This window comes from Ursus americanus, chromosome 16 (assembly GCF_024610735.1).
Source record: "Ursus americanus isolate L20-20 chromosome 16, mUrsAme1.1.p, whole genome shotgun sequence".
In the NCBI taxonomy this organism is placed as follows: Eukaryota; Metazoa; Chordata; class Mammalia; order Carnivora; family Ursidae; genus Ursus; species Ursus americanus.
The window spans coordinates 47144629-47155252 of NC_142142.1; positions in this window are offsets into that span (position 1 = coordinate 47144629).

Sequence of the window (10624 nt, forward strand, 5' to 3'; positions counted from 1 at the left end):
TTCCTTAGTCAGATGCAAATGGCTCCTCTGTGACGTCTCCACAAGTAATAGCATAAAGGGCACTCCATTTCACACACCCAACAGAAGTTCTTGAATTAACAAATATAAAGAGGAGTTCTGAGCAATGCCCTCTGCTAACCGCATTACTTGTTCAGAGACAGAGACGTTTCGTAGAGAATGTATTACCCATGAAACAAGGAGACCAGGTTTGAGTCCCATTTCTGGCATCACCCTGTTATCTCTCTTCAGATGAATTATTTTAACTTCAACAGACCTCAGTTTCTCATCTATAAAAAGAAGGGCTAGACTATACTATCTTCAATCCCTTCGAGATCTTACCATGATTCTACTTGGCTGTTCTGATCACTTCCAATGGGTTTTATGATATAAATTCAGTGGGTTTTTTTTTTCCTTTCACAGTATTTTTTTCCATGAAGATGTCCATGTTTATTCTGAAGGCATTTTTCCCCTTATGACCTGGGGGAAAGAAGACAATAATGATATAAAAGTTTCAGAAGAAATTCAAGTAATAATAATAATAATAAATGGATACAGATACACATACTAGCATATATGTATACTCACACACACATACCTTCAGTTTTCAGGCTCCACTTCAGGCAAAAACATTGCTAATATAGTTACACAATGGGCCTAAATCTTCTCTTTCATTTTTAATGAGTGCTTGATTTATTCTTCAATTCTAATATACTTCCTTACATTACTGTGTCTACTGAAGACCGTTTCCTTCTAAATTGCTGTGGTAGACATCTTAGATGTGTCAGTTGCCTAAATTCTCTTGTTTCTTGGGAAATACTACTAATACCCACCACAACAATAGCTCAGACATACTCACACCCCACTTTATGGTTTGCATTATTTAGAGTTAATGTCATACTCATCAGGATTATATTAGTGGCACTAGATCTTCAATTCAGAAGATGACATCTATAATTTCACCAAAACACCCTTCTAGAGACAAATGATTAACATTAAATAAGTATCATGTGTTAAAGCAAGGTTGATCCAAAACACCCATGAAAAAGCAAAGCCAAACAGTTGAAGCAATAAAATACAGAAGGAATACAAGGAAATGGGCACTCTGATACCCATTAATGAAAATAGATATAATTGTTTCAGTCTTTCTGGAAATAAATTTGGGAAAATGTACCCAGAGGCTTAAAAAAAAAGTCGTGCCTTAAATGATTTTTCTTCTATTGATATACCCTAAGGAAAAATGGGAGGCACAAAGATTTTTTAAATAGAGAGATTCATGAACAAACCTCATTTATAATAAAAGAAAATTATATCTAGGAGCGCCTGGGTGGCACAGCGGTTAAGCGTCTGCCTTCGGCTCAGGGCATGATCCCGGCGTTGTGGGATCGAGCCCCACATCAGGCTCTTCCCCTAGGAGCCTGCTTCTTCCTCTCCCACTCCCCCTGCTTGTGTTCCCTCTCTCGCTGGCTGTCTCTATCTCTGTCAAATAAATAAAATCTTAAAAAAAAAAAAAAGAAAATTATATCCCATGTAAATGAGCACTACTAGGTAATGGTTTAGTAAGTTCTGGTCTATCCATATGATGGAACATTATATAGTCACTAAAAATAAATTAAGAATTTTTAATGGCACAGAAAATGCCTCTGATGTTCTATTAAGTGAAAAATGTCATAAAATTATATGTTAAAATCTAATCTCAAAATTTTCATACCCAATAAAAATAGAACAAAGTATCTCAGTATTGTAATATAATTATTATTATCATCATCATCATCATCTTCTTCTTCTTCTCTAAGTTTTTTTATAGGCTCCAAATTTGCCAAGTTGGGCATCTGCTACTTTTGAAATCGGGAACAAAATACACAGAGACATAAAAAACTAAAAGATGGTTTGTATTGAGAGACCTGGAGTAGCCAGAATGCTCAGAGGAAGGAAACGTTTTGGTAGGTTTCATGTTGTGACAAACTACGATTACTTAAGAATCCTTTTCTGAACCTCTTTGGTGAGAATCAAATCATCAGCCAACAATTGTTTTCTGAGTGCCTACAGCGTCCTTGCTTCGGGGCACTGAAGGCTAGCGTCTGCCCAGACCAGGCACCTTGCAGACATTCCAAATCACTGCCATTTGATGAACGCAAATATGTATCAGGCATATTGTCTCGTGCCGGGCAGTGGGGACGCCAAGTGAAATAACACCGAGCACCCCGCCCTGGCTGGACTCAGAATTCTAGCAGAAGAGAGCCATGCAAATTCACTCTGAAGTATAGGTGCAAATGTTATACTAACAGAGGAAATGAGGTTCTGCAGAATAACTGTGAAAGAAGCAATTTCTCCTGGAGAACTCAAGACAAGTCTTCACAGAAGACCAAAGGGAGCCTTGCAGAATGGACAGGATTGTAACAGACCACAGAAGGAGAACCTCCCTACCCCACCTCCAGGCTGAAGAACTGGATGGACAAGAGCACAGAGGCAGGAGGAAAGCCAGGGCATGTCTGGGCTCAAGAAATCAAGAAGCCATCTTCCTAGAAAGAGCAAGAGGTCTTTTGGGGGAGTGCCAGGGGCATGGTTGCTCAAAGGGCATCAGTTCACTTTCTAAAACAGTAACCAATGGTCATAACCAAGTCTTTGCTTAATTACTATAGAGATTTTGGTGCCTGGTCCATCCCTGGGGACATTAAAAGCCACAATACACTTCATAAACACACATGTCAAACACGTAAGATACTGTTCTAAATAACAACTGTAATCCTTACCTTTGTATATAGCACCTTTCCATTCACAAAGCTTTTCCCTGTGGTTTATCTCCTTTGCTCTTCACAGACACCCTACGAGACAAGCATTTTTATCACCACTTCGCCGATAAGAAAACACACTCCCAGACATCTGATGAATCATCCCCATTACACCGCGTGTAAGTGACAGTTGGGTTCAAATCTTCTAATTGCGTTGCATTTCCCTCTGCACCACAGCTGCCTTTGACCCAGGGACACACCCCAGCAGCCCGCTCCTCTTGTACCTCCTTCTGAATTTCGTTTTAATCATCGTCACGGTCTTCTTTCTTCTTGGATTATAAAGTACAGAGGGTTCTGTTTAGACTGGCTCTGGCTTCTTCAAAGCAATTCTCCACTTTCAAAGTGCTTTCACACCTCATTTATCCTTACAACTTTTCAGGTAATTCCGACAAATTGAAAACTTTACTTTCGTCTAAATACACGGAGGACAGAATGGGGTACGGGGCGGGGGGCGGGGGGCGGGAGGGAGCGGCTGATTTACTCAATGCTCGCTCGCATTCACTCTGTGCTGCACCAACTCGGGTGGAAAGGGCCCAAGGTTCTAGAAAGTCCTTGCACTTTGGTCCTTCCCAGGTTGACAGACTCCTGGAAATGTACAAGGTATAAAATCCCTCTTTACAAATTCCATTTTTGTCACGCCACTTTTACTACCAAAGCCTCTTTCAACATTTGGTTCCATAAGAAAAACCGTTCTGTCATATGGTTTCAAGTAATCCTCACACTTCTAAAATCGAATATGGCTGCCAACTAATATTGCAAGAACGAAATAGATGACATCTGGAAAGAAGAACGTTAAATCCCACCGTTTCATTACCCCCACCTGTGTCTTTCCAGGCAGCAGTGAGAGGAGAGGTGAAGCAGGAAAGCGATTCTCAGAAACTTCCTTTGGAAGAAAATAGGGAGGAAGGGTACCTGTTAAAAATTGGATTTCTCCTCTGTCTCTGTGGTCCTGATTCACCAAATGCATCTCAAACACTTAGGGTGAGGCAGAAGGTTCCATATGAAGCCAGAGAGCGTGGGCTATTTTTATAGCCAATTGTCTCCCCAAAATACAAAACCTATTGCCTAAAACATCAGGCTGAGTGTGGAATTGAGCTCCGATTTAATGAGCAGATAAATCAATGATACTTATCGAACATCTCTGATGCCCCTGCTCTGTAGAAAACAGGGTACAGTGTAACTTTGTGCAAAATATTTACTACTTCCTACTCCAGGCTACCCTGTCGGAGAAATTAGGATACTAATAATACCGGCTCTTCTAAACCAACAGGATTATTGTGAAGCTCAAATAAGGTAATAGATGTGGAAGGGATTTATAAGCTCTAAAGTGCCAGGGAAATGCAAAGTAACATTATTATGCAATGAACCAGTAGGTCTGACCCTTGCTCAAAAGGAGCTTGCAACCTATCTGGAGGAACAAAGCATCAACATATCAAATGTAAGTACGAGCACAAGGATTACATTATAGGAAAGACAACATGACAAGTGGTTTGGCAAGATAATATGCAATTATTTGCAAGTGAGAGGTACAGACAATGAGATTTATGAATTTAAAATAGGTAGCAATCTCAGTGAGCTGGAGTGATGCGGACAGGCTTTGTGGCGGAAGCAACTCTGGATCTGGCCTTGGAGGGTGAGTAGGTTGAGCAAGAGGCCTTCGATATCATTCCTGCGGCGCACCTGAGCTCCTTGCCCAGATTCAGGTAAAGACATGCTGAGATAGGATTCACACACCACTCCTGCACGTGGTCTACTGTCGGAGGCCAACAGAGGTAAGGCTCCACTATTGTCAAGACACAGTGTGCTTCAAAAGAAGTCCCAAAAGGAAAGGAAAGGAAAGGAAAGGAAAGGAAAGGAAAGGAAAGGAAAGGAAAGGAAAGGAAAGGAAAGGAAAGGAGGGAGGGGAGGGCAGGGGAGGGGAGGGGAGGGGAGGGGAGGGGAAGGGAAGGGAAGGGAAGGGAAGGGAAGGGAAGGGAAGGGAAGGGAAAGAGAGAGAGAGGAGGGAGGGAAGGAGGGAGGGAGGAAGGAAGGAGGGAAGGAGGGAAGGAAGAAGGAGGGCGGGAGGGAGGAAAAGGGAAGAAAGAAAAAGAAAGAAAGTCCCTGAACATTACCATAGGAATTTAACTTGAAATTGTTTGCCCCATGACCACAAACCACCTAGACCCTCTCACTCTTCTTCACCACACCCTTCTCATTCATATTCGTCTCATCTATTTACCTGCACCAGGCTTTGCATAAAGAGAATACAGTCACCCTGCACTGTGTTTCCGACCCGAGGCATTCACAGGGCGGTGCGCTGTGGTTGGCAAATAAATTCCAAGTGGGAAACACATCCTCAAAGAGAGAAAGAAAACAAAAGATGTTCCTCATTTCAAAACCAGCCACTGAGCTCTGACTGTGTTCGTCTTTTTCTTTACGAGGATGCGCTAGGTCACAGGCCAAGTGGGGGAGGCTGCGAAGTGTATCTGAGTTGCTTAGAGCAAGGTGCTAATGCGACCCAGTTCAGAGGTTTAATCTCCCTCCCGTTCACTTCACCGACCAAAAAGCCACAGTCACACTTTGCTGGACGTAGGACGCAGTAGAATCCCATCCAGCCATTCCCCTGGTGCAAAGTGTGGGTTGTGACATAATTCAGAACAAGGTGCAAATGGCTCCATCCACCACATTTGCCGGCTAGACACCCGGATAGCCAGACAAAGCCCGAGGCACCATCCTGTCCCTACTTCCCTCCTCCCAGATGCTTTCCCCACTGGTCCGGTCCCTCTCATCCAGAGTGTTAGAGACACGTCCCGATCCATGTCTGTGCCCAAGCCGCTTCTCCCGCCCCGAGTCCTTCCATTTCTTTCCTGCACAGCATTGATCAAAGCTGCTTCCTCTCCAGGGCCCTTCCTGGTGCCCCAATTTTCATGGTGTTCCCACTGTCCAAACTCCTGGCATACAATGCTTTCCACTTTGGCCCTTGAGCTCGACACAGTACTTTGTACGTAGAAGCTCTTCTTTAAATGCTTAGGAGATAAATTCCAGTTGCATAGGGTAGAGTAGGGGGTGGCCAGCAAGAGCAGGATGAAAACTGCTTTGGACTTCTCTGTTTGGGGTGTAAATGCCTTGTCTTCCCAAACAGCACATCAGGGACAGCATCAGGGATAGTGATGGAAGTGGTAACCGTAGGAGACGGAAGAGTAACGGTGTTAGCCCATGATTTCTTAATACTAGTAGACAGAAGGAAAACATCTGGCTTTAAATAGAGAAGAGCTAACTACATCATGGAAGCCATTACCTAAGTCATTTGAGTCACTAAACTGGGCAGGGACACATACAGATCTTTGAGGCATCAAAATGAGAGAATCACCATCCCCTGACCCTTTCCTTTTTTTCTCTTCTCCACAATCCAGGAAGTCACAGTTCTCGCTTGTTCTCTCTCTAAAATGTTCCCCACATCTATCTCCACTTTTGGATCACCCTCAAGCCCTAGGAATATCTTCTCTGGAACAACCCTGGACAATTCTCTTGAGCTGGAACTCCTGCCACTTTTTTTCTGAATTGTGGGCGCGTCTTTGTTTTAGCAGCACCGCCCAGAACACTCTCTCCAAAGCGCCTCCAAGGCCACATGGTAAGAGAGAGGGCAACTGGATTAGGCATCTAGCTTTATATCAGCCTTTCATTCCACCTCATCTGCTAATTTATTCACGCTGTGACTTTCATGAAGACATTTTCTCTCTCTGGGTCTCAGCTGCCTTTCCTATTGTCAACTTGGGAGTTTAAAAAAAAAAAAAAAAGCCTCCAGAGTAGTCTCCAGGCATAAAGAAACTTCGAGTTAGTCTTCTTCCAGAAGGTTCTCTCTACGGAAATTGGAGCTCTAACACTCAGGCTCCAGAGTTCCATCCTCTCTTCCCTGCTCGTTTGATTTCCCACTCCTCTACCCCTTCACACGTGCCAGTGCCAAGCCTGACCAGAGCCTCAACATTTGATTAGAATTTATTTCCATTATTACCTCTATGTCAAGACCTCCTACCAGAAATAGGAAGGATGACTATAAAAGACCTATTTCCTTTCCATTGTGTTCCCCCCCCCCCCACCTCCCCTTTCTAGTGAAAATGGCCTATTTGGAGAAGCCAAAATGCTTCAGAATTGAATTCACCAAAGTAATATACACAAGGTTTTAATTTACAGTTTTGGGTCTCCGGGCCCCTGCATATGAGTTCTATAAATGAGACGTGTTGCTACGATAAAGTCCCATTGGGAGAGGCCGGGCTTAGACTGAGAACAGCTGTAGAGCTATAATCCAACAGAGTCAGCTTCTGAATCAGATATGAATTATTGGTTCAGTCACAAAGCTATGAATATGCTTTCCCCCACAGGCACTCACATATGGCCTTTGGCAGAAATGAAAATATCTTTTCCCTCCTTTACTGGGTTTGGTTAATAATGAACCTTTATTCTGAATACTTTCTTATGTCTTAACTTCCTTCCTCTTTGTTCTCCTTCTGATTTCCTCGTCAAGGCCTCAGACAGCCCCCTGGGCAAGGTGAAGCCAACAGCTCTTGTGAACTATTTGGAGCTAACCGAGGCCAAGACATGCAAGAGAGTGATTCTCGGCCTCGGTTGTACCCTGGGAACACATGAAGATAGTTCCAAAATTCCTGGGCCCACACCGCGCCCCAGGCCAACTAAATTACACACTCTGGGAGTGGGACCAAGGTGTCAGTAATTTTTAAGCACTGAAGTGATTCCAACATGTAGTCAACATTGAAACCCCTGTCTTAAAGCCGGTTCTAAGACATGAACAGCCTTTCTCTTGACCCTCTAACAAGGGTACAAAAGACTTCTTGCTTGAAGCTGCAATTTATCTTCAGATCCAAAACAAAGACTTGTCCTCTAAACCAAGGTGTGTCGCCAAAACTTCAAAAAATTCACTCAACGACCATACCTTCTGGAGGGTCAGCTTTCTGCTCCTCAAAGTGTTTGGTTGTGAAGGCTGGAGGCGAGCAAGGAATAATGAAAAAGGTGAAAGAACTAAGTTGCAGGAAGCCTGGGGATGGGGAAGTATGTTTCTGACACTACTGTCCCTGGGGAGGAGTCCATTCAAAGTTGGGGGCTTCATTTCTTCATTTGCAAACTGAATTTGGAGTTGGGTGAGATAGAGCTTTTAAATGGATGCCTCCACCGTTCCCTGAAAGTCATCAGAGTGATCAAAAATATATAAAGCGCTACCCTTTGTTAAACACCGCTCATTCAGGTACCACCATATGTCCTAAGCAATAAAAATAATAATGATAAATAAATAAATTCTGCCCTTTCCAGAATTGCCAAATATTTGGAGAGGAAAACTAGAGGGAATTTGGGGGGAATCATCCAGGTGCAGGATCTCACCTTGACGCCGGACAACAGAATAACAACCACCACACTGTCATGTGAGCCATTCCAAGATCAGAAATATTTCTGCCCTGGTAGGAAACCCAAATCCCCCCGAGGATCTACTTCCTCCTCTGTGAAGGACTGAGCTCACCCTCCAGTTTACTGGTTTCTACATAACCACGTTTCACCCACTGTTAGTTCTCAATCCTTCAGATTGCCTTGGGCATGACCCACTCTTAAGCACTCTTTTGCCTTTTTCTGAATAGTAAATAGATTGTGTTAAAAGGGGAGATATCATCCAGTACCTGGGTGGCTCAGTCAGTTGAGTGTCTGCCGTCAGCGCAGGTCGTGATCTTGGGGTCCTGGGATCGAGCCCCGCATCAGGATTCCTGTTTGGTGGGGAGTCTGCTTCTTCCTCAGCCTCTCCCCTGCTCATGCTATCTCTCAAATAAGTAAATAAATAAAATCTTTTTTAAAAGGGGGGGTGGTGGTGTTGAGAGATCATGTTCTCCTGCCTGACTCACGGGGATAATTCATGCTGGATTCCTCTCTCTACCTTGACCTTCACATGCAATTGTTTCTCTTAATTCTACTTCTTAATAGTCTCTTAAAACTCTTAAACCCACTCCTCCCTTTCCAGGCCCTTGCCGCTGACCCGGTTCAGGTCCTCCACTCTTGCGGAAAGCTGTGCCTAAAGAGATGTCTGTGGACCAGCAAGTGAGAGAGGGGTACCCATTAACCAGCCAACCAATCAATGCAGAGGAAATGGGTTTTGAGAGAGGTGTAACTCCAATCTCTACATCATAGTCCAGACCTTTGTTATTTCTTCCCTGGACAATTGCAGCCACCTCCTATGTGGCCCCTTGTCTGCTCCCATCCCAGTCCTTCTTGAATAAACGGTATGTAGGAAGCACCATGCTTGGTGCTAGGACGACAGAAATAGGTCATCCTCGTCCTGCTTTCAAGGAGCTCTCAATCTAGCAGACGAGATACACGTGAGAAAATCATTACCATGCTGGGGCACCTGGGGGGCTCAGTTGGTTAAGCGTCAGACTCTTGGTTTTGGCTCAGGTCTTATGGGTCCTGAGATGGAGTCCTGTGTCAGGCTCTGTGCTCAGCGGGGAGTCTGCTTGAAGATTCTGTCCCTCTGCCCCTCTCCACCTCAAAATAAATAAATCTTTAAAAGAAAGAGAAAATCATCACCACAATTTGCGAAAATTTTGGCTATCGTATCAGAGAGGAAAATATAGCAATTTTGGGCTAAAAAAACCAATGAAGGTCTGGAGCAAAGGTGAATCTGAGCTGGAAGACATTCCCAGAAGAGAGCACAGTGTGTGCGAAGACCCAGAGGTAGGAAAGATTATGGTTAATTATTGAAATCACAAGTAGCTCGATACACTGGGCTGTCAGGATAGGCGGCTGAAAGGGGGCAGGGGCCAAATCATGGGACCTGCAGATCCGCACGGCAATGATGAATTTGGGTTTTGTCTCATCGTGTTTGAGGTGCCATTGGAGGATTTGAAGTGAGGGATTCGTGATAGCATATTTTAGTTTTAGAATGCTCTCTTTGATAGCAGGCTGGAGGATGCCTTAAAAGAGACAAAGCTTGAAAGCAGGTGAAGCTTACAGAGAAGGTTGCAGAAGTCCAGGTGAGAATATGAGGCCGCTGAGGTGGTAACTGTGGGCCTGGAGAAGAAGAAACCTTTCTTTTTATGAAGGCATCGCCGACATATAACACCACAGTTGTTTCAGGTGTGCGACATAACGAGCCGGTATTTTTATATATTGTAAAATGATCACTACAATAAGTCTAGTTGACCTCTGTCACCATAAGAGCTACACACTTTTTCTTGTGATGAGACATTTTAACATATATTATCTTAGAAGCTCTCAAATATGCAACACAGTATTTTTAACTATAGTCGTCATGCTGTACATTATGTCCCCCGGACTTATTTATTTTATAACTGGAGGCTTATAACTTTGGACCCTATTCACTGATTTCATCCACCCCTCCACCCTCCACCTCTTGGCAACCACCAGCCTGTTCCCTGTATCTACGAGCTTGGGTTTTGGTCTGACTTACTTCACTTAGCATGATACCTTGGCTTGTTGTCACAAATGGCAAAATCTTCTTTTTAATGGCTGAGTACTATTATATATATTATATATGTTACATACATCACATGTTCTTTATCCATTCACCCACTGATGAACTTGCACCAACTTACATTCCAGCCAACAGTGCACGAGGTCCCTTTTCTCCACATCCTCCCCAACACTTGTTATCTCTCCCGTTTTTCATAACAGCCGTGCCGGGGGGTGCGAGGTGATATCTCGTTGCAGTTTTGATTTGCGTCTCCCTGATGATAAGTGATGCTGAGCTCCTGTTCAGGTATCTCTTGGCCATCTGCATGTCTTCTTTGGAAAACTATCTCTTCAGGTCCTCTGCCCATTTTTAAATCAGATTGTTTGGTATT